Consider the following 26660-nt stretch of genomic DNA (forward strand, 5'->3'; position numbering starts at 1 on the left):
AGAGGTTAATTAAGAACAAAAGCAAACTTCAGAAAAAATGGTTGATTCTGTGGCTTGGGGAAGGAAAGTATAAGGTAGACCTAGAATATTTTGTGATGCTAGAAAGTAAAGAGATCCTCAAAGAATGAACAAAATATGTTCATAGAACAAAGGAACAAGCTTGAAGGGAATACCAAAATCTGGGACAAATGGAGATGCAAAGTAAATTATGACAGTAACATATTATAACTGATAAAAATACATTACTCCTTACAAATATATATAAAATAAGTCATGGGATGAAAAGTACAGCATACGGAATATAGTCAATAATATTATACTAACTTTGTATGGTGACAGATGGCAACTATACCCATGGTGGTGAACATTCAAACTGTTTATGACTGCCAAATACTATGTTGTTTCCCTAGAACTATTATGTGTCAACCACACTTCAATTAAAAAAAAACAACAAGGGGTACCTGGGTGTCTTGGTTGGTTAAGTGTCTGACTTTTGATTTCAGCTCAGGTCATGATCTCAAGGTCCTGGGATTGAGTCCTGTATTGGTCTCTTTGCTCAGCGGGGAATCTGTTTGACAATTCTCTCTCTTTCTTCCACTGCCCTGTTATAATGGTAATAATTATTTCAGGCAAGACACTGAAACTAGTGGGAGAATATTTGTTGAGGAACAGGATTTTTATATCTTCCCACAAAATGGTAATTATAAAAGGAAAAATATTAACTTTAGAATGGAAAAAAATTGATGGATACCCCCTTTACCAAGTGATTAAAGTTATCATCACCAGTATTAAACAACCTGACATCATGGCCTCCTGATATAATGCACTTGAGAAGGACACAGTATCCCTTTGGTGGTATTCTAGCCAAAAATGTACAACTTGAATTTAATCATGAGGAAACATCCGACAAATCCAAATTGAAAGATAGTCCTCAAAATAACTGGTCTGTGCTCTTCAAAAATATCAGTCATGAAGGACAAAGAAAGGCTGAGGAAGTGTTCTAGATTAAAGGAGACCAAAAAGACATGATAACTAAATGAAACACAGAATTCTGGACTGATTGGCTCTTCAAATAAAAGAAAAAATATATATATATATATATTTTTTTTTACTGGAAAACAGCACATTATTGGGACAATTAGCATAATTTTATTACGGTCTGTTGATTAAATGGTAGTATTACACCAATCTTAATTTTCTGATTTTGGTGGCTGTAATACGATTATACAGGAGGGTATCTTTGTCATTTTGGAAACAAACCTTGAAGTATCTACAGAGTATCTTTTTTAAAAAAATATTTTATTTATTTATTCATGAGAGACACACAGAGAGAGGCAGAGACATAGGCAGAAAGAGAAACAGGCTCTATGCAGGAAGCCTGATGTGGGACTGGATCCCAGGACTCTGGGATCACATCCTGAGCCAAAGGCAGACGCTCAACTGCTGAGCCACCCACGTGTCCCTCTAGAGAGTATCTTAATTCCAACTACTATAATAAAAATACCATAAACTGGGTGGCTATAACAACATTTATTTCTCATAGTTTGGAAGGCTGGGAAGTCCAAGATCAAGGCACCAGACAGTTTGGTGTCTGGTGAAAACCGGCTTCTTGGTTCACAAACAGCCATCTTTTTGTCATGTCCTCACCTAGTAGAAGGGCACATGGAGCTTTCTGGAGTCTCTTTCATAAGGGCACTAATCCCATTCCTGGGGGCTCTTCCCTCATGAACTAATCAGCCTCAAAGGCCCCACCCACTTCCTAATGCCATCACAATTGGTAAGCTATTATCTAATATGAATTTTGGGGCAACACCAACACTCAGTGTATAGCATAGAAAATAGGGTATTCTGCCTATAACTTACTATCAATTGATGCAGAGGAAAAAGTATAAAAACATTTATCAAGAGAGTAGAAAGAATGGTAAAGCAAATATGATAAAATATTAACAATTGGGGAACCCAGATAAGGATATATGGGAACTCTTTTTACAATCCTTCCAATGTTTCTTTAAGAGTAAAATTATTTCAAAATAAAAGGTAAAAAAAAAAAAATCAGAAAAAAACTGCACCTTGACAATGAACAGATTTCCACCCAAGCTTTGCCTTCACTGATCGATTAGCTAGCTGTGTGACAGTGAGAATCGTAAATTCTTCATGCTCAAGTTTTCTCATATGCAAATGGAAGAAATGATAATATCAATCTCCTGGGTCATTAACAGGATTAAATAAAATGAATCATATGAGGTGCTTAGCACTGTGTCTGAAATTTATTAAGCACTCAATAAACTACAGCTATTGTTGTTCTTATATTACAGACCTAAAATGAGTTTAGTACACCATTTCTCTTTTAGACCTTTCTTTGGAATTCCTCCATGGGCTCATCGGACCTTGTATCTAACTCTGTTATAAATAGGTATTTGTATGTCTGTCTTTCTCACTATAGAGGCAGCTCCTTGGGAAAAAGCTATTTTCCCATCTTTGTGGCACTAGTGCCTAGCATAAGACTAGGTGCATATACTCCAAGGAACCTTATTAGAGAGAACACTCACACATTAGTGCCGCAGGACTGCGGTTGACTAAATAATAGTAAGAAGGAACACTGGGAAAACATAGAAGGAGTCCTAGAAATTGAAACATATAAGATGGTGTTGCACCAAGCAAATGTTTCTTATGTTCTAGAGGGCTATATACATCATCTGTAATTGTGACTGAATTTGAGACTCTTGTTTCATTAAGATAACCAACTAAAGACTACTGACTTTGGTTTGCAAAAGAGACAAGAAAGGAAGCAAGTGAACGGATGCATTGTAAATATTGTCCTTTGAAATCTGGCAGCCTAGACTTGGAAAATTATTCACCACGAATGCTCAAGCCACCATGATCAGTTATAATTCAAAACAAATGAGAACAGAGTGTTTACCTACTGTCTCAAGAGAAATTCCAATTCTTTAGGTTCTTCTTAGCCCCAAACACAAAAATCTGTGCCAGGTTAGAGGGTAGTTTTGCAAAGCAGATATGTCTATCACAAAATCCTTTATTTAGAACTCTGCCTGGTTTCAGCCAAGGTACCCATTTCCACACTAATATTACTTGAATTATTTAATTTGCCTTTATTTTTTCTTTAATTATTGTGTTTTGCCTTTCTCCCAAGTCCATTAAAGTATCATACAATGATAAAATTGAAAAAGAGTTTTTTTTCCCGAGAGATTTATGATCAGGGATGATTTTTCTTCTTAGATTATTTGAAAGATTCTCAATATTTGCTCAAGAGTTAAACTGCCCTTCAAATATCCTTTTTCATTTTGAGACATATCCACTGAAAACATTCCCCATGATAATTATTCTGTGGTCTCTGGAAGAAATTTGTCATTCAATCTGAAGGCAGACTAAAAAATGGTCAAATGTTTGTGCATCTAAATATGGTAAATGTTCCTACAAATAAATATTAGCTTCATTTTTACTTGACATATTTACATAGCTGCATGAAATTGTTTTGTCTCTCTTTTCAAAATGTACAAAAGGCTGTTAAAGGAGGTATTTGTCAGGATAACATTTAACGTCAGATACCAAAGATCTTTGGGTGTGCTTTTGTTTGTGCATGTTGTATGTTGTTCCTTATGCCTTGAAAAATACACTGTATACACTTGTATAAGAACATGACTAGAGGGCAGCCCGGGTGGCTCAGCGGTTTAGTGCCACCTTTAGTCCAGGGCGTGATCCTGGAGACCTGGGATCGAGTCCCACGTCAGGCTCCCTGCATGAAGCCTGCTTCTCCCTCTGCCTGTGTCTCTACCTCTCTTTCTTTCTCTCTCTCTCTCTCTCTCTCTCTCTCTCTCTCATTAACAAATAAATTTTAAAAACATCTCTAAAAAAAAGAACATGACTAGAAAACAAAGTATGGTTAGATTTTATTTTAATAAAAAAGGAAGTCAGAAGGTAAAAATATTAAAGAGGAGGCTAAAATCCTTTAACATGAATAGAAACTGGTAAAAAAAAAAGAATGATAGAAATAATGCATAAGTCTCTAAGGCACAAGAGATTTTGAGGCACTAGTTTGATTGGGTATTAGAGACACATGGAAAAAGCCCATCACTAGTTTAAAATCCACCATTCACTAGAGTAATTAGTATTTCATCTCCAAGGATTAAAATAATCAATATGTTGACTATATCCTCGTAGGAAGTTGAAATGTACTTAGGAAATCTCACAAAAGATAAGAAAATAACATTAAAACAAGTATGTCTCGGGGCATTTTTAACTATCATATGGATCTGCTATCTTTTAAATAAGTATTCTGAATAAATGCAAGAAATAGACAGTCCTAAATAATTTCCCCATACAGTATGGATAACTACCAAAAATGTGAAAAAGAAATCGGTAAACGGAATGGCCATTAAGAAATAGAGAATAGGAATTAAAGTGCCTGAACAACACGGTTTCATTCACAGTACAGTTGTGTTTCCAATACCACAGTATGAACTCAAAAGGCATCACACTCCCTGAAGTGTTTTGCATCTAGATGTAAGTTGAAAACACAGATCCTCTACTAGAGAGTGGACTTGAGGGTTTGGAGGGGAGCTGCAGCTTAACTCTCTACACCTGGAGTATCTGGGTTTTCTTTTTTTGTGCTCTGTTGGTGCCATCTTGAAATTCTTTTTTCCCCAACTTTATTGAGATATATTTGACATGTAACATTGTGTAAGCTTAAGGTATACAAGATGATTTGGAAGGTAACTATATCCACCACTATAATACCAATGCTGCACTACAACATGATGTTTTAGATACACACACATATTTTGTTAAAGATTACAGGAAGGTTAGTTAACACCACCATTACTTCACATAATTCCTGTATTTTTGTGTGGTAAAAACATTATAGATCCACTGTCACAGCAACTTTCAACTATATAATATAGTATTGCTCACTATAGTCATCATGCTGTACATTAGATTCCCTAAAAGTTATTCACCTTGTAGCTGAAGGTTTGTACACTTTGGCCAGTACCTTATTTTCCCCACCACCCAGCCACTGGCAACCATCATTATACCCTCTTTTTCCGAGTTTGGTTTTTTAAAATTACACATGTAAGTGAGATTATACAGTATTTATCTTTCTAATTTCTTTTACCTAGCATGATGTCCTCAAGGTCATCCTTGTCATGAATGGCAGGATTTCTTTCTTTATTATGGTTGAATAATATTTCATTACAAATATAAAATAAAGTATTAGACATTAAAATGTATAATTTATATTATATATAATATATGATGTATAATGCATACATAAATATATAATATATAGTAAATATATTATACACACAGACACAACCCATCTCACTATTTAAAACTGTAGTTGAGGGCAGCCCGGGTGGCTCAGCGGTTTAGCTCCGCCTTCAGCCCAGGGCCTGATCCTGGGAACCCAGGATCAAGATCCACGTCAGACTCCCTGCATGGGGCCTGCTTCTCCCTCTGCCTGTGTCTCTGCCTCTCTGTGTGTGTGTGTGTGTGTGTGTGTGTGTGTGTGTGTGTGTCTCATGAATAAATAAATAAAATCTTTAAAATTAAAAAAATAACACTGTAGTTGACACACAATGTTACACTAGTTTCAGGTGTACAACATAGTGATTGGATAAGCCTATACATTATGCTATGCTCACCACAAATGTAGTTACCATGTGTCCCCATACAGAGCTATTACAATACTATTGACTAGACTCTCTACCCTGTACTTTTTATCCCTGTGACTTATTCATCACATGACTGGAAGCCTGTATCCCCCATTTCTCTTCACCCATTTTCACCATATTCCTACTCACCTCCTTTCTAGAAACCATCAGTTTGTTCTCTGTATTTATGGGTCTAATTCTGAATTCTGTTTGCTTTCTGTTTGCATTTTTAGAGTCCGCACATAAATCATACAGGTTTTTTCTTTCTCTGACTTATTTCACCTAATGTAATATTCTCCTGGGTCTACTGATACTGTCACAAATGGCAAGATCTTATTTTTCTTTTATAGCTGAGTAATATTTCTGTGTGTGTGTGTGTGTGTGTGTGTGTGTGTCACATCTTCTTCATCTATTCAATCATCCATGGACACTTAGAATGCCTCCATATCTTGGCTATTATAGAAAATGAGGCAATAACACATAGGGCACATCTATCTTTTCACATTAGTGCTTTCATTATCTTTGGGAAAATAGAACTGCAATTACTGGGTCACACAGCATTTCTACTTTTAATTTTTTGAGGAACCTCCATATGGTTTTCCACAGTGCTTGCACCAATTTACATTCCTACCAACAGGACATGAGGGTTTCTTTTTTTCCACATCCTCGCCAATACTTATTTCTTTCTTTCTTTTTTTTTAAGATTTATTTATTTATTTATTTATTTATTTATTTATTCATTCATTCATTCATTCATTCATGAGAGACACAGAGAGAGAGGCAGAGACACAGGCAGAGAGAGAAGCAGGCTCCATGCAGGGAGCCTGACGTGGGACTCGATCCCAGGTCTCCAGGATCACACCCCGGGCTGCAGGCGGCGCTAAACCGCTGCGCCATGGGGGCTGCCCACCAATACTTACTTCTTGAATTTTTAATCCTAGCCATTCTTATAGGTGTAGGGTAGTATCTCACTGAGGTTTTGATTTACATTTCTCTGATTAATGAATGATGTTGAGCATCTTTTCATGTATCTGTTGGTCATATGTATGCCTTTTTTAGAAAAATGTCTATTCAGGCCCTCGGTCCATTTTTAACTGGATTTTGTTTTGGTGTTGAGTTGTATAAACAAAAATTAAGAAACAGTTCCGTTTCTAAGTGCACCAGAAAGAATGAAATAAACTTAGGAATAAACTTACCAAGGAGGTGAAAGAGTTATGTTCTGAAAACTACAAAACACTAATGAAAGAAATTGAAAATGACACAACAAATGGAACTATAGTCCATGCTTATGGATTCAAAGAATATCATTAAATTGCCCATATTACCTAAAGCAATCTAAAGTCAAAGCAATCCCTATCAGAATAGCAAGAGCATTTTTCAGAGAACTAGAACAAATAATACTAAAATTTGTATGGAATGACAAAAGACCCTAAATAGCCAAAGCAATCTTGGAAAAGAACAAAGCTGGGGGTACCGTCATATCAGTTTTCAAGATCTACTAAGCTATAACAATCAAAATAGTATGGTACTGGCACAAAAATAAATATATAGATCAATGGAAGACAATAGAGAGCCTAGAAACAAACCCTTGCTTATATGGTAAATTGATCTACAACAAAGAAGGCAAGAATACACAATGAGGAAAAGACTGTCTTCAATAAACAGTGCTGGGAAAGCGGGACAGCTATATGCAAGAGAATGAAATTGGACCATTTTCTTACACTATACCACAGAAAAAAAATTCAAAATGGATTAAAGACCTGTGAGACATGAAACCATAAACTCTTATTAGAAAACATAAGCAGTAACTTCTTTGACATCAGCTATAGCAACATTTTTTTCTAGATATGTCTCCTCAGGCAAGGGAAATAAAAGCAAAAATAAACTATTGGGACTATACCCAAATAAAAAGCTTTTTCACAGTGAAGGCAGTCATCAGAAGAACAAAAAAGGCAACCTACTGAATGGGAGAAGGTATTGGCAAAAGGTACACCCAATATCTAAAATACATAAGGACCTTAAACTACTCCTGGAGTATTTGATCATTGTGCATTTGGTTATGTTCTAAGTAGGCAAACCCAAATAGCAGTCTTCTGCAAAGTAACTGTTACTTATGTTATGTGGTCTTTTTAGGGTGAACAGAAGTCTAAATTTCTTTCGAGTTGGATATAGACCTTAATATATTTGAAAATTGAATGGTGACAAGGAAGTAATGAGTAACTGTATACAAAGACCATCCTGTGATCCTTGAAAGCCCAAGATCATCCCAAGACTACTGTTATTTTTGAAAGATTTATGGGAACTGAAGCAGGATCGATATAAAGGGTCAACTTGTAAAGATAAAAATACATACACAAATAAATCCAAAGAGCTTCTGAGAAGCATGACATCATCCTTAGTTAAATGGTCTTTCCTTTAGTTTGCACAGGAGATAATTTTCCTGAGCCATGATGTTTACCAGACTTCTTATGCTGTTCTTCTCTTGATTGTGAATTTCTTAGTTTAGAATTCACCTTGACTATCATACATACAAAGAAATAAAGAAACAAAAGGCATCCAAGGGGGAGGGCCCCCCCCCCAGGAGCTGAGCTAAAGTGCCCCCAGGACAGGAACACGTACAGGATTAAAACAGAGAAATGCAAAGGCACTTTAAGGCACAGAATAGCTTCTTGGTCAGAAAAAGACTGTTTCAAAGGAAAGAAGAAATACAAAGAAAATAGGGTATCAGTGAGAAGTTATTCATTCATTCGTTCATTCATTCATTTTCTCTTCAATTATTATGGAGATTGTCTTTAAGCCTCAGGGTATGCTAGGCAAGCACTGAGAATAGGAGGAGAAAAAGGAGAGTTTGGGAAGTCAGAGCTAATCAAGCTTTTCCAAATGCTGAACAAGAGAAAGAATCCCCAGAAAAGCAAATGCTACACTCTTGCCCATATGGCAGACATATCCCTATTATGGACCACTTGGACTGATGTACGAAATCCTTGAATCGTTTCTTTCCTTGTTATGATTTCTTACAAAGAAGCCTGATAACAGTAATTTGCTGTCCCATGGAATATGACAATAGGGAGAAAATATATTCACTCTACGACCACAGTCAAGTATCTACTGGGGGAGGACTGGACAATTGTCTTTCACAATGCAATTTAATAGATTGATATTCAGGTTATAGACTTCAGCCTTAATGTAATATCACTGGGAGCAAGTTTCACCGAATTTTCTACTTTAAGGCCTTTATTTTATTATAGTTTCTGTATCTTCAAGGCTAAGGACCACAACCTAGAGGTGGAGCTTTAAGTAACATCTCAATTCATGCCTTCCATTTACATTTCTGCTTGCAATGCTGGCTCTTTTCTAGGTTTCTTGACCATCTTTATCCTTGTTTCTTGTTGGTGCAATATAACAGAAGAACATGGGTTTTCCACCATTTTTTATTTTTCTGTTTGGTATTCTAACTAAACATGCTTATTTCTGCATCAGAGTCTTAGCATTTATTACTTTTCCTGGAATGTTCTAGATGGCTTCTCATTATTCAGGTCTCAGCCCGAGTGCCACTTATTAGCAAGGCCTTCCCAGACCATACAACCTAAGGTAGCCACATCTTGTCAACACTCCTTATTGCATTAACCCTGGTTATTTTTTTATGAACTTATTTTGTCTCCTCCCACTAAGATATGAGCTCTCTGGAGGTAGGGGCCTTATTTGCTTTGAACACCATTCATTTCCTGGGCTCTGAAACAACATAGGAGCTTCATAAATACTGGTTTCTAAGAACAAATGAATGAATGAATGAATGAACATGACTCATAGATTTAGGCAAGGATTCTAACATCCTGAAGCAAGCTTCTTGAGGAAGCAACTTAACTTTCCCTAACCTGATGCGCCATCTGTTAAATGGGGATATTTCTTTTCAGAGAGGATTAATGGTGATGATGTGTGTGAATATGTTTTCAACAAGACAGTCATCAATAAATATTGTTTTCCTCCCTATTCCCTTTTAATATGTACTTTGGAATGCAAAGAAAGTTATTTTTAAAAGCATCTAGTTAGTAATTAACAAAATTATTTTGCATTTTTCTCCTGCATACTTAAAACGTCTGGGCTGCAGTCTCACATACCTTGCTTTATAATTCCTTTTTGATTCAAATCCAATATTCTCATTTCAACAGAAGTGAGCCTAAAACATGGACTTTCTTTTCATCAACGTTTTACTTTTTTACTTCTTCATCCTAAGAAATATGCAATAGCACAACATTCTTTCTCAATACTGATTGTAGTAATAAAAATAGCTACAATTTACTCCATACTTCTATGTGCTTGGCAATGTGCTAAGCATTTTACATATATTATTTTACCTAATTCTATCTGGTAAATATTATGACATTCATAATATTTAAGTGAGTATTATGATAATCACTGTAGATGATAAAACTGAAATTCAAAGGGACCTGCTGATGGTCACACAATTACTGAGTACAATAGAAGAGATCTGAAGCCAACTCTCTGACTCCAGAGTCTTTGCTCTTAACTACTGTACTATGCTGCCTTCTCTACTGGGCCTTTGAGATCCAAAGATCAATAAGACATCGTCTTTATCACTGAGAAGTCTACTGTTCAGTGTAGAAATGCACATAAACAATTAACAAATGTGTGATGAGTATTAGAATAGAGTGTATACAAATGGTCTCACAGAGAATGAATAACTTTGTATATGGAAATTTTTGCAAAGCTCTACAGATTAGTAGGAACTTTCATATAGAAAACAGATGAGGGGAGGGTAGACTTCCAAATCACTTGGAACCATGTGTGCAAAGCATAGAGGCATGGGAGAGCACTGAGCTCACATGAAACTGAAACCTAGAATGAATGAATTTGTGTATGGGGTGGGAAGGAAATGTGGCAAAATGTAGGAAAAGACTGATGAAACAGAGAATAAAGTTTTGAAGTAAATTGTTAAGGAGTTTGGACATTAGCCAATTTTATTTCAGAGAGAAACATCAGATCTGCATTTCAGAGAGAGTATTTTAATTCTGATCTCTCTCACACTTATTTAAATAGTAAGAGAACAGCTTCATTTGCAATGTCATCACTACTCAAAATGCAAATCCAGCCCCTTTCCAATAGTGTGTTTCATCATTGTTTTCAGACCCTACTGACCCAAATCAACCAATTTTCTTTTTTACTTCCTCTAGAACCCTTCAACAATAGATAATTATTCATTAGGAAAGAAAACCACATGTCCTTAACATTAAAAAACAAGAGTGTTTCTTTGAACAATTGTTCTATTTAAATCTGTAATTACGTTGGCATATATGTATTTGGGATTTTCCCTGCTTTAGGTCTATGCTCTCCTACCCTAGCTACCTGTAGATAAATGCTGAGGTTTGAGATTTAACAACTAAAGATTTTCTCCACTTAAAAAGAGCTACACCCTCTTCTCCATTCCTCCAGATTTATCCTATAATAATTACTTTTTAAATTGTTCTTAACCTGGTGCTTACAATAGGTTGATAACAGCATAGCCTAAACCCTTCTGTTTTTTGGCATGACATGTATATAGACCTGGCAGGCACTCTGTGTCCTTGATTAGATGGTTGCTAATCAGGAAAGGAGGACATTCCAACTGTGCTCTCTGGTGACATGAAGATTTGTGCTCAGGAAGAAGCTTATGTTTTTTTGCCTCCCTCTGTCCCTTCAGTGCTCACATCCAAGTTATTTTCCAATTCTTGTTGCTGTCTGCTACCTATACTAAATGAATACTAATAGTGTTTATAAAAACCTTTGTACCCATCTAAGCTGTTAGCCTATTAAGGTCATTTTCTTTGGAAACATTTTCTTTTTTCAGGCTTATGTTTTCCTCTCATCATTCTGCCCTTGTCTCTTTTGAAAATGTACCATCTTTTTTCGCATTTTCCAAGGCAGTGAAGTCTTTTTACTGGTCAGTTTTGGTCATTATAAGTATGGATGGATCCCTTGGTGTCAAGGTCATCAAGGATCCTGAGAGATACCTTAAAAGTGAATAGCCTCTTTGCCTGGGAACTAAAAGCAACACAAAACCCACTGGCTTAACAGCCCTGAGAGAAGACTGGACATGTTTGCCCTTAAAAATACTTTTGATCAGTCCCCAAGACGTACAAGATGATTAACTTAAAGGATTATCAAGATAAGTTTTTGTATTACGAGTTACCACATGATCTGAAATTAACTACCCGCAATACCCCTCACAAACTTGAACTAAGAATATTTTTTTATGTACACACTCCTACAAAAGTTAACTTCTTACTGAAGGATGAATCTTCGGGAATTACTGTCTGACTGTGAAAGGGGAACTTGCTGCTTAGGTACAATGTCATTATTGGGACTCAAGCCAAGTACATGCTAGAAAGCCTCAATTGTTGATCGATGGCAAGTACATCAGCTTGTTTAAAATACCATGGGGTTCTTCAGGCATTTCATTTCCTAATTGTGAACAATTATTTGCATTTAATTGAGATCTCATCTTGCTGCCTGGATGTCAGATGGCAACACCACCAGAGCCAGAGGAAGTAATTACATAATCTCCAATATCTTTTCATCAATTAATTTATTTGGATGAATTTAAATGGTAACATAAGGAAGTGCTTGATAGCGTTAGCTACAGGCAGGCAAAGGGAAGGGGGGAAGTGATCATAAAATTAGTCATCTACATTCTCCAGACCAGCCATATTATGGTGAGCTCATGCTTATTAAAACAACACTGCAATCTTGAACTTGCTTTTCAGTAAAGATTAATAGAAATTCTGGTAGGGCTTAGGAATGTATTAAACATTTTTTCTGATGATTTACCAATGTTCTTATTCAGTTTATCTAATTATAATCTGAAACTCATAAGTTAGAGATAGTAATAACCCTGTTGAAAGTTTTTATAAGTATAAAATGAGATTATATATGAAAAATTACTTCAGTTACTGGCCAATGGCTTTAATTTCTCAAAGCATGAAAGTCATTGTTTTTGTTTTTGTTACCATTAATGTCAATTTATTTCTAGAAAAATACAAGGCAACAACTTTATGAAATATCCCAGTAACAAAATTTTGTTACTAGAAATGAGTTAGGAAATGGGAAAGAATTATTTCTTCTCACTCTTTCAAATGCTAAGAGGAAGAACCAAGGCCCAAATGACTAATCTTGGATTTGATAAGTTATTGCACATTTTATGGAATTGTGGCTCTCAAACTTTTGGTGTCTGTAGTCTGTTTTGTTGAAATAAAAGACCACACAGGCATCTAGTCAACCTATGCCCAGATGCCAACCCCAAATAAACCAGCCTAAGAATGTGGAGATGAAAAAGAGCATGTGTGGTAAGATAGGAAGAAAACTAGTATCCTGTGTGCCAATTATGTGCTTGGGGCTGAGCCAGACACTTGACATAAATCTGTGGGAAGGTTTTAGAATTCATCTCAATTGCTGCTGTTAAGTGCATCATCCCTTTTTCTAAGTCAGCTATAGTACTAACGCTTGCACGTGTGCATGAAGGTGGGCAAAGAGGATGGAGGAACAGTGATGGGAATAATGGCAAGTAATAAATAATGGCAATACAAGACCATCAGAGGAGGTGCTCTCTGAGGCTTGCTGCCTCTCCTTCCACCCATGTCTGCAGGTGGCCTTCCTACAATTATCCTGAGATGATGGAAATAAACTGCACTGCTTATCAGCAGCATGTGAACAGCAGTGCAGTAGCCATCCAGACCTTCCAAGCTGTACTTGTGAATTTCCAGCCACAAAGTAATTCAGATTAAAGGGACTTCTTTTATCTCTTCTGTCCCTTCTCCCTCTGCTGACAGGGAACATCATCCTGACACCATAGGCATATTATCTCATCTGCTTTTCAAAAAGAAAACCTCTATAGCTTACTGAGGATTATAAGGCAACCATATTAATTCCATCCTTCTTAAGTGGTTTATCTGTACTGATATGGGATGTGATGGGGGTGGATTTCACCACGCACACCCATTTGCTTACAGTGGGCAAGAAATGAGAGGGACCACAAAATGTATATGCTTATGTAAGTACATATAAGAGGCAGTGATCTCTAAATGTATCCCAAGGATAAGTACAGATTGAATGTTTTAGGATTATCTATTGTTTTAAATTATTAATCATTATTTTTCCCTGCAGTAATAGAAAAATTCACAGATCAACTATCTTTCCTTAAGTACTCTTTAATGTAGAATTTCTGAAGTTATTACTCACAGTATTTCTTCACGGGAATAATAAACAGTTGAGCAACCTTTTGAAAAAAATCTCTTCCTCTATGTCTTCCTGCCATTCTAGTTGTATTTTCCCCCTGCCCTTATTTCTGATTTTTCTTGTCTCTTTCTTATACCATCTTACTTTTCCTTTTTTATACTTCTTCTTTTCTTTGTATTATATTATCCTAAAGGCTCCTTGTTTTCCATACAGATTATATTATCCTGTCCTCCTCTAATTCAAAAAAGTAGTTTTTGTAAACAAAATCTCCACACTCAGAAGCCATCAGGAAAGCTATTTGCTTCTACACTAAAAAGGAAAACCGTTAACATGTTTAGAGGTACAATTATGAGTTTCAGAATCTCAGGATGCTTATCTGAACCTCTCCATCTTTTGAAATTCATCAACATCTAATAAATATATCATTTGCAAATTCTATTAAATGACAGTCACACATCAAGCTCTATATGCAATTTGGAATACCTAAACAGCCATGGTGCCTTGACATTCATTTTCAGGCATTTCAAATTCTCAACTGTAAAATGTTAGTGGACTTTCAAATTCAGTGCAGGCATAAGTAACTCAACATATCTTTGGGTTGCCAGCAACTGATTCCAAGGGCCGTTTAGTGCACATCACAGAGCCTGTTCTCAGACTTTTCTCCCTTTAAAGTTTGCTTTCCTGGCAGTGACAATAATGAGGCATCCACAGGAAAGTAGCCACAGTGAAGGTATTTTCCATCTCTCACTGCCTAAATAACCTAATCTTTGTGGCAGAGTGAGACCAAAGAAAATGTGGAAAATGTGGCAAGCAAACACTAGAATACTTCCAACCATTGCCTCCAGTTAGAATTGCTTCCTTCTAAACTAACTTCCTCCTGGAAGCTTTAAAGTTGAGTTAAGCACCATTGTTGATAACATGAAATCTGGAGTTAGAAGAACTTGAGTTCAAATAATGACTCTGAAATTCACTTGTTCTAGAACCTTGATTAAAAATTCTTCTCTATCTAGACTTTGAGGTCCTCATAGGTAGATTAAACAGTACTTCTTTCATAGGGCTGCTATGAGAAACATAGTAAACATTGTTTAAAAATTATTTGGCATGTTGCCAGGCAAGCACAAAGGGGACAGTCCATGGTATTTGCTTTTCTTTTTATAGAGTTTTATCTCACACTCCTTTCCAATCTCACAAAAACTGCTGCTCCTCTGTGAAAATACAATTAAAAATAAAGAAAAAACTTCAAAGGAATGTCCTCTAGTTCCTGACATTGCATTCTATAACATTTATTGATGATGGTAAGGATCAGAATAGGTGAGGCCATGCTCTTGTAACAAACAACTCTAAAACCTAAGCAATTTGTAGAAAAAGGTTCATATCTCAGTTATTTTACAGCCCAGTGTCAGTTGGACAATTGACTCTCCTTGACAGGTCTCCTCTTAGTGTAATTCTGGGATCTAGGTCCCTTTCCTCTTATATTGTAGCCATCTTTGAGGATTTTTATGGAGGGTATGTATGGTGAGGCCTTGGGGAGGGATATATCACATCTGCCCACTTTCTACTTGCCAGAATCAGTCACATGGTACCCAAATAACATAGAACCCAAGATAAAGAAGTACCACGGATAAGCCTGTAGACAGCCTAGGCCACTATAACAATCACAGTAAGGAGAGAATGATGGTATGTTAGGAAATTTTGATATTGTTAGGTTAATATGAAGCAAATATTAGGCTGCCTTTTCTAGACACAATATGAACTTGTCTCAAAGATCTAATGGTAGTTTGAGTCCTTTAGAACTGAGAAATGAACATATTTATAAATTTTTCTTTACCTATGGATTGTTAGTTTAAATTTAATCAGTTTCAAATTTTCTTGCTTTTGCCCTTTTTTGGTTCACTGTACTCTGTAAACTTCTGAGGCAAGCGAGCATGTCGCACTTGCCTCCCAACAATTCAATTAATCAGAGTAGGAGCTATGTAAAAGGAGGAGAAAGGTATAGCTATACACATCAACATGGATGCACCTCAAAAACATACATTTGAGTTGAAGAACCAAGTGGCAAAAAAATACATAGTGTATGCTTTCATATTCAAATCCTGAGAAAATATGGAACTTTTTTTTTCAGGAAAAGTATGTGAGGAAGTATGACATCAGCATCATAGAGGTATGAATTCTTCCTTTTTCCCTCTTCTCTTTCATTTATAACTAATCAGATATTCATAACAGGAAAAAAACCACCTCTGCAAAGCATACTGGAGTACTGGAGAAATCTATCCATCCATGCACTTAAATGTAGGTGGACTAGACCATGGAGGAGGGCAGAGTGAGTGAAGTGATAGTAAAGCCATTAGTGGCAGGGGAAGTAACTGCAGAGAAAGCAGTGGCCAGTTCAGCAGTGAGCAAGCACATACTCTCTGGCAGAGGACATGGAGGATGAAGGCCCAGCCACATGTGCTGCAGCTGGAGAGACTAGTTGCTCTTGCTAAAGAGAGATCACAATGACTGGAGGGACAGGAAAGGGAAGTAGGAAAAAGAACTGAAGGAACTTTTGCTGTCTGCCCCAAGAGGCAAAAGGACCACCCACAGGCCTCTAGAACCCCTGCTCCAACTTGAGGATCCCCCTGTAAGGCTAATGGCACACCTAAAGCCCCAAATACTAAGTATATACCTCCTCCTGCTTTGCACCCACTTACTGCCTTTTTTTTAAATGCCTGCACTCTACCTTAGCAGTAAGTCAGCTCCAGTAAGGGAAACTAAAAATTAGTGTTATAAAGTTACTTTCTGGAAAACAAAAGGAAGGTTCCTAACTACCAACCTGTTGAACAGTTAGAAACTTTCATAAATAAGAAAGGTGTTTGATATTTCAAATGTAGTGGCAGAGGCACTTCCCATCAGACATCACAAAAAAATCACAGTAATATGGTACCAGAAAAAGAAAGTAACAATTTTCCAGCAACTATGAGTTAACCATTTGTTTTATTCCCCTTCCCTTAGTTTTAGAGCAGCCAGGAGTGCTTGAGGAACGTCACACGTACCCCAGCTAAGGGCCGGGGGAGTGGTTTGTGGGCTGTCAGCTTGTGCTTAGCCCTCAACTGGCCTCCAGCAACTGGATATGGAATACTATGATCTAACTGATAAAGAATTTAAAATAGCTGATATGAAGAAATTCGACAAGCTACAAGAAAACTCAGAGAGTTAATATAATGATCCCAGGAATAAAATTAAGGAAAAGGAGGAGTACTTTACTAAAGAGATTGAAATTCTAAAAAAAGATCAAACAGACATTCTGGAACTGAAAAACTCAATTAAATGAGATGAAGAATACATTATAATGCTTTGGAAATAGAGCAGATCATATGGAAGAGAGAATTAGTAAGCTCAAGGAGAGATATACAGAAATGATTCAAGTGGAAGGGGAGAGAGAACTAAGGTTTTTTAAAAGTGAAGAAAACTTACGAGAACTATCTGACTCCATTAGAAATCCAATGTGAGAATAACGGATATCTTAGAAAAAGAGAGGGAGAAGGGGGCAGAAAGCATATTTAAAGAAATAATAGCTGAGAATTTCTCAAACCTGGAGAAGGAAGTGGATATACAAGCCCATGAAGCTAATAGAATTCCCTAGTATCTTCACACAAAAAGACCTTCTTCAAGACATTACCACTGTCAAAAGTCACTAATAAAGAAAGAATTTTAAAGCACCCATGGAAAATAAGAACAGTAACCTGCACAGGCACTCCCATTAGGCTATCAGCAGCTTTCCCAGCAGAAACTCTACAGGCCAGGAGACAATAGAATGACATATTCAAATTATTGAAAAATAACAACTGCCAGTCCAGAATACTCCATCTGGCAAAGTTATCCATCAGACATAAAGTAGAAATAAAGGCTTTCTCAGGCAAACCCAATCTGGAATCACTACCACTATATCTGCTTCACAAGATATATTGAAAGGGCTCTTCAAGTTGAAACAGAACCAGAAAATTATACAAAACTCTGATTAAGTTTACAGTCAGAATAAGAATACTCTCTTTTTTAAAATCACATATTAAACCCTTAGCTATAGCATAAAGGTTAAAGGAAAAGGACATTAAAAATAAGTATAGCTAATGCAACTTTGTAACAAAATCACAGCATAAAAAGAGGTAGATTGTGATATCAAAAATATGAAAGGGGAAGAGTAAAAGGATTAAAATTTTATGGGCAAATAAAGAGAAATTACTATCAGCAAAAAAGGACTATTGTATTTATGAGACATTTTATATAAACTTCATGGCAACCACAAAGCAAATATCTAAAGCAGAAACAAAAAACATAAAAAAGGGGAAACTGATCAAATGACCACAGACAACCACCAAAGGTAGAAGGAAAGAGAAATGATAGACAAAATAACCAGAGGGCAAAAGATAAAATTACAGTAGTAAATTCGTACAGACAGCGATCACCCTAAATGTAAAAGGATTGAACTCACCAATCAAAAAGCACAGAGTGGCTGGATGGATAAAAAGCAAGACACAACTACACACTTGCATACAGGAGACTCATTTCAGCTTTATAAACATGCAGAAGCTCAAAGCAAAAACATGCAAGATGATATTCCAAGCAAATGAAAATGCAAAGAAGGTGAGTGTAGCCATACTTCTATCAGACAAAATAGACTTCAAGCCAGAAAGGGTAATAAAAGACAAAGAAGGTCATTCTATATTTAGAGATCAATACATCAAAATGCTTTAACAATCATGAATATATATGCTTCCACCACCTGAGCACTGAAATATAAGCAACTAATAACAGATCTTAAAGAAGAAATAGAAAACAATACAGTATTTGTAGAGGACTTCAGTACCCCATTATCGGCAATGAATAGACTATCCAGACAGAAAATCTAACAAGGAAACGTTGGAATTGAACCATAATTTAGAACAAATGGACTTAATAGACATATACAGAACATTCTACCCAACAGTAGCAGAATGCACATTCTTCTCAAGTACACAGGGAGCATTCTCCAGGATAGACCATACAATAGGCCATAAGACAAATCTTAGCAAATTTAAGAAAAATGAAATCATACCAACTATTTTCTCTGACCACAATGGCATAAAACTAGAAATCAACAATAGGAGGAAAGTGAGAAGATCTACGCATACATGGAAACTAAGCAACACACTTCCAAACAACCACTAGATCAAAAAAGAAATCCAAAGGGAAATAAAAGATTATCTCAAATGAAAATGAAAACACAACATGTCAAATACTGTGGGATGCAGCAAAAGCAATTCTGAAAGGGAAGTTTATAGCAATGCATATATTAAGAAATTAGAAAAATCTAAAAAAAAAAAAGAAATTAGAAAGATCTCAAACAACCTAACTTTACACCTCAAGGAACTAGAAAAGGAACAATGTAAGCCCAAAATTAGTAAAAGGAAGGAAATAATACAGATCAGAGTGGAAATAAATGAAATAGAGACCAAGAAAACAATCAAGGATTGTTCACTGGCTTTCACTGAAAGGATCAGTGAAACTAAAACTTGGTTTTTCAAAAAGAAAGCAAAATTGACAAGCCTTTACTGAGACTACAAAAAAAGAGAAGACTTAAATAAATGAGATGAAAAGAGCCATTAAAATTGATACTACAGAAATACATAGAATTATAAAGGACTACTATAAACAATTATATGCCAACAAATTATATAACCTAGAAGAAATGGCTAGATCTTAGAAACACAACCTACCAAGACTGAATCAGGCAGAAATAGAAAATATGAATAGACCATTAACAAGCAGACATCTAATCAGTAATTTAAAAACTCTCAACACTGAAAACTCCAAGGCCAGATGGCTTCACTGGAGAATCCTACCAAATATTTAAAAAATTAACATCAATCCTCCTCAAACTCTTCCAAAATATTGAGGAGAAGGAAACACTTCCAAACTCATTCTATAAGACATTATTTCAAAACCTAAACCAGATAATACCATATTTCACTCATACATGGAATTTAAGAAACAAAACAAACAAAATGAAAAGGAGACAAAGAAAAAAGAAACTCTTAGAGCACACTGGTGCTTGCCAGAGGCGGGGCGTGGGGGGGGGGCGAGGAGAATGAATGAAATAGATAAAGGGGATTAAAAGTACACTTACCATTATGAGCTCTAAATGGACAGAATTGTTGAATCATTCTATTGTACACATGAAACTAATATAACACTATATGTTAATTATATTTCAATTAAGAAAATATAGGCCAATCTTCCTGATGAATGCAGATATAAAAACTTTCAATAAAGTATTAGCAAAGTGAATTAAAGAACATATTAAAAGGATTATACACCATGACCAAGTAGGATTTATCCTTGGGATGCAAGAATGGTTAAATATATGCAAATCAAGAAATGTAATATATCACATCGATAAAATGAAAGCTAAAAATCACATGGTCATCTCAACAAATACAGAACATTTGACAAAATATAACATCTCTTCATGATACAAACTTTTAACAGACTAGATACAGAAGGAATATACCCCAACATAATCAAGGCTATAGATGACAAACCTACAGCTACATTATATTCAATTTAGAGAAATTGAAAGAATTTCCTCTAAGATCAGAAACAAGGCAAGGCAAGAAGTAAACATAAGACATGAACAGACATTTCTCCAAAGAAGACATACAAATAGCTAACAGACACATGACCACTTCACACCAGCCAGAATGGCTAAAGTTAACATCTCAGGAAACAACAGATGTTGGTGAGGATGTGGAGAGAGGGGAACCTCTTACACTGTTGTTGGGACTGCAAACTGGTACAGTCCCTCTGGAAAACAGTATGGAGGTTCCTCAAAAAGTTCAAAACAGAGCTACCCTACGACCCAGCAATTGCATTACTAGGTATTTATCCAAAGGATACAAACACAGTGATTTGAAGGAGCACACACACCCCAATGATTATGACAGCAATGTTCACAATAGCCAAAATATGAAAAGAGCCCAGTTATCCATCCACAGATGAATGGATAAAGAAGATATGGTGTGTGTGTGTGTATGTACACACATATACATATACCTACATATACACATATATAATGTGTGTATGTGTATATATGTGTGTGCGTGTGTGTGTATATATATATACATATAATACAGCAATATTACTCAGGCATCAAAAAGAAAGAAATCTTGCCATTTGCAAGGACATGGATGGAACTAGAGGGTATTATGCTAAGTGAAATAAGTCAGAGAAAAACAAACACTGCGTGATTTCACTTATATCTAAAATTTAAGAAACAAAACAGATGAACATATGGGAAGGGAAGGAAAAAATAAGATAAAAACAGAGAGAGAGGCAAACCATAAGACTCTAAACTCTAGGAAACAAACTGAGGGTTGCTGGAGGGGAAGGGAGGTAAGTGGGGGGATCCAATAATCTGATGATGGGCATAAGGAGGACACTTGATGTAATGAGTACTGGGTGTTATATGCAACTGATGAATCGCTAAATTCTACCCCTAAAATTAATAATGCACTATATATTAACTAAATTGAATTGAAATAATTTAAAAAAAAATAAACAAGGCAAGGACATCCACTCTCACCACTTCTATTCAATATAATACTAGAAGTCCTAGCTAGAGCAACTAGGCAAGACAAAAAAATAAAAGACATCCAAATTGGAAAGGAAGAAGTAAAATTGTTGTTATTTGCTGATAATATGATCCTACATACAGAAAATCTTCCCAAATTGGTTAAGAAACTGTTGGAACTAATCAACAATTTTAGCAAAGCAGAAAGATGCAAAATCAACATGTAAAAATCAATTGCATTCCTTTACACTGATGAAGTATCTAAAAAATAAAGAAAATAATCACATTCATAATAGCATCAAATGCAATAAAATACTTAGAAATAAATTTAACCAAGGAAATAAAGATCTGCACAATGAAAACTATACCACTCTGATGAAAGAAATCAAAGATGATGCAAACAAATGGAAAGGCACCTCTATGTTCACAAATCAGAATAATTAATATTGTTAAAATGGTCATACTACCCAAATCTGTCTACAGATTTAAGACAATCTCCATCAAACTACCAAAGGCATTCTTCACAGAAATAGAAGAAATAATCCTAACATTTGTGTGGAACCACCAAAGACCCCAGAGAGCCAAAGCAATACTGAGAAAAAAAGAACAAAGCCAAAGGTATCATGCCTCCAATTTCAAATTATACCACAAAGCCATATTAATAACAATATAGTAATGACAAAAACAGACATGTCAACCAAATGGAACAGGATAGAGAGCCCTGAATTAAACCCCAGCATATATAGTCAACTAATATTTGGCAAGGGAGCCAAGAATATCCAATGGAGAAAGAATAGTCTCTTCAACAAATGGTGCTGGGAAAACTGAAGAAACACATGGAGAATGAGGAAATTGGATCCCTAACTCAGCTAGCTCACTCACGAAAATTAACTCAAAATGGATAAAAGACTTAAACATAAGACCTGATGCTATAAAGCTCCTAGAAGAAACCATGGGAGAAGCTCACTGACATTGGTCTTGGCAACAATTTGGGGGACGTGATGCCAAAAGCACAAAAACAAAACAAAAAACCCACAAAGAAGAGTAAACCAAACTCAAAAACTTCTCTACAGCAAACAAACAAACAAACAAACAAACAAAAAACAAAAAACCAACTGACAAAATGAAAAGAAATCTACAGAATGGGAGAAAATTTTTGCAAATCATATATTTTAGAAGAGAGTAATATCCAAAATATAAAAAGAACACAACTCAGTAACAACAACAACAAAACAATGCAACTTACAAATGAGAAGAATTAAATAGACATTTCTCCAAAGAGGACATCAAAATGGCCAACAGACACATGAAAGGATGTTCAATACCACTAATCATCAGGGAAATAAAACCAAACCACAATGAGCTATCATTTCATGCCTGTGAGAATGGTTACCATCAAGGAAGCAAGAGACAATAGGTACTGGTGAGAATGTGGTGAAAAGGGAATCCTGATACATTGTTGGTGGGAATCTAAATTGGTCCAACCATTATGGAAAACAGTATGGAGGTTCCCCCTCAAATTAAAAATAGATCTACCATATGATTCAGCATTTCCACTTCTGGGCATATAACTAAAAGAAATGAAAACAGGTTTTTGATAACATTATGCACTCCCATGTTTAGTGCAGTATTACTCACAATACTTAAGATATGGAAACAGCCCAAACACCTATCAGCAGATGAATGGATAAAGCTGATGGGGCACATGCATACAGTGGAATATTATCCAGCCATGAGAAAGAAAGATACTTTCCCATTTGTGACAAGGATGGACCTTGAGCATATTATGCAAACAGGACATGTTAGACAGATAAAGACAAGTACTGTATGTCATCACTTATATGTGGAATCTAAAAAAGGTAAACCTGTAAAAACCAGAGAGCAAAATGGTGGTTACCAGGGGATGGGAGTGGGGGAGACAAGAGTGATAGTGCCTAAGGCTACAGCTACAGACTTACAATGAGTAGTAAATAAGCCATAGACATCTAATGCACAGTAAAATAAATATAGACAATAATATTGTACTAGAATTATGTGATAAATATCACTACCTGAGCAGTCATCCTGCAATATACAAAGTTAGCACACCATACACTTTAAATTTATACACTGTTAAATGCCAATTTTTATCAGCAAAAAAGTGGGAAAAATAGAAAACACAAATTTTGGCATAATGGTTACCTTTGGGAAAGTGGGAAAGGAGGCAATTTAGAAAGAAAAACTGGGTGGGGGGGAAGGACTTCAAAGGTTCTAGTTCTATTCAATTTTTTGCAGTTAGGGAGAGAATGAATCCACAAATATTCATTTTGTTATCTTTTTTAAGCAAAGAAGATGTTTTATATACTATTCTCTATATACATTTAACAAAAACATATAAGAGGTAAAATCTGAGCTGAAAGAAAGCCAGTATATGTGTCTGTTGGTACTTTGTTTTTTTTACCAAGTTTTTGGTAAAAACCTGCTATTTTACAGATTTATATTTGCATAAGGAGGTATTCAGATGTATTATTTTTTTGTAGTCTCAATATTAGACTTGAATTTTAGACAGTTAATTCTCTATTTGCTATCTAGTTTCACATTCAAAAGAAGGCAAATGGACCCATAGTAGTACTCCAACTTTGCTATGTCTGACCTAAATTCTACAGGCTTCATTTGTCTTTTGTTCTGTGATGAATCACCCCAAAACTCAGGAGTTAAGAAGAGCAACACTGTGCTATCTCTCATGATTTCTTTGTTTTTTTTAAGATTTATTTATTTATTTATTCATGAGAGACACAGACGGAGAGAGAGGCAGAGGCACAGGCAGAGGGAAAAGCGGGCTCCTCATAGGGACCTTGATATGGGACTCAATCCTGGATCCTGGGATCACAACCTGAGCTGAAGGCAGGGGCCCAACCGCTGAGCCACCCAGGTGTCCCTCATGATTTTTGTGGATGAGGATTCTAGGAAGTTTGTGGCCAGGATAGCTGCAGCTCAGGATCTCTCACATAGAGGCAATCTGACAACGACAAGAGCTGGACCACGTGAGGGCTGGCTGGGCACCTCCTCCCTCCCCCCCTTCCCCCCCCCCCAGCCCTCAGAAGCATTTCAGGGCTTCTCCTTGTGCATTAGTTTGGGCTTCCTCACAGCACAGCAGCTTTGGGGCAGTCAGATGGCTCACACTAAGGGCTCCAGGATGTCTTCCACTGAATGAGGCTGCAGCAGAACTACTTCTTATAGCTTCAGCTGCTAAGTTAGGGAGCGTCACCGTGTTGTGTTCTAGTGGTTACAAGTATGTCAAAGGCCCTTCCAGATTCCAAAGAAGAGAAATTGAATTACGCTACATCTCTTCATGAGAGACTCGCATGTGGAAGGGAAAGACCTGCTGCAACCCCTTTGGAAAACATAATCTGCCACACATGGATAATTGGGATGGTAACCAGATAATTTATTATACAAAATGGTACCATTCTTGAGGCTAAAAAGGGGGTGTTACTAATAATAACACAGGAATAACAGGTGCAAAGCTGGATTATACTAAGCATATCATGACATATGGTCACCTTGGTAACTAAACTTAAGAATCAGATTGGGTATTTCCTACCTGAAGATATTAAGAATATATCACCTTTGAGATCTGCCTCATCAGAATTCACAGGCTTTATCTCACAGAGACAAAATGCACAGACATATTTTTAAAAGAGTAATAAGAATGGAAAAACACTTTGTAATCGCTCTCTCTCATTTTATCATGGTTAGGTCATCCTTCCCTCCCACAGATAGTCAAATATTTAAAATTGCAAATATTATCAGTGACACACACAACAGAAATTTCAATGCCTTTGAACAATAGGTACTTTAAACTCTATGTAGATATTCTTCTTGTTTTTAATAATCCTACTCTTGCTGGGGCTTTGACCCAGTGTTTCCCATACCGTGTTCCATGGAACACTATGATAGCTAAATTAGTTGACAAAAAAAATTATAAAAAGCAGTTTGAAATCTCTAAAAAGCATTTTGCTCCTCTTGGGATTCACAATTCCTAGTATGAAGATTCTAAGAAGTCGCACAATAAAAAAACAAAACAAAACAAAACAAAACAAGCAACTTGTTAAACTTTGTTCTTTGGTCTAATTGAGCACTTCCAGAATACACTTGACCATGGAAACAGTTTTTCTTCTCCTGAACATCACCAATTAACACTTGTAGGATTAGTATTCTGTGAAATGCACTTTGAGCAACAGTGCTTTAACCTAAGCCAGAACATGAGTCTTTTCGACATTTGTCAAGAAAGTTGGAATGATCAAACACAATTAAATCAACTGTTTAAAAAAAAAAATCAACTGTTTTAAATAGAGAAGAACTGAGAAGGTTTTTCAACTGTTTTACTAACAGATTTAGTATTTTAAAAAGTTTGTTGCTTTTTAAAGGCTTAGATTAATAAATTTGCCCCGGGCTGATTTTTAATGAACATGCTCATCAAATAAAACTTCTTGTTTTAAAAGAAAGATACTTATTAGCACCAAGTACTAAGGAGTACACAGATTGATGTTATTCACATTCTATCTTGCCATATGGAAAAAGGAGCACAGGTTTAAGGACAAGTGTAGACTCTTCATTATTTTTGTACATTTTAAGAGGTACTAAATACACACAGACTTCCAATATAGTGTAAGATGTCTAAATTGGGCAGGGCACTGGTAGGTTAAAGAAAACAGTATATGTAAGAACACCAAGGGAGTAGAGTTTTTAACACATATTACAGAATTCCAGAAATGAGGGTATTTTGAAATTTTCGATACCTCAAGGACTGATTGATTGATTGACTTAAAGATCCTATCCATTCATTCATGAGAGACAGAGAGACAGAGAGAGAGAGAGAGAGAGAGAGGCATAGACACAGGGAAAGGGAGAAGCAGGCTCCCTGCGGGGAGCCCGGTGTGGAACTCAATCCCAGGATCCCAGGATCACGATCTGAGCTGAAGGCAGACACTCAACTATTGAGCCACCCAGGCGCCCCAAGGATGTATTTGTTTTAAAGAAAGAAACTGAGAAAACTATTCTTATACATCTGTACGTACTCTCATGCGAAAACCATGACACAAAGTCAAAATTCCTTCAACCAGTCTGTTTCTTTAGTTGCAAAAGGATGCTAACAAGGAATGAATACTAAGAAACTATACAGAGCATTCCAAAAA

The sequence above is a fragment of the Vulpes lagopus genome, chromosome X (assembly GCF_018345385.1).
Source record: "Vulpes lagopus strain Blue_001 chromosome X, ASM1834538v1, whole genome shotgun sequence".
Lineage (NCBI taxonomy): Eukaryota > Metazoa > Chordata > Mammalia > Carnivora > Canidae > Vulpes > Vulpes lagopus.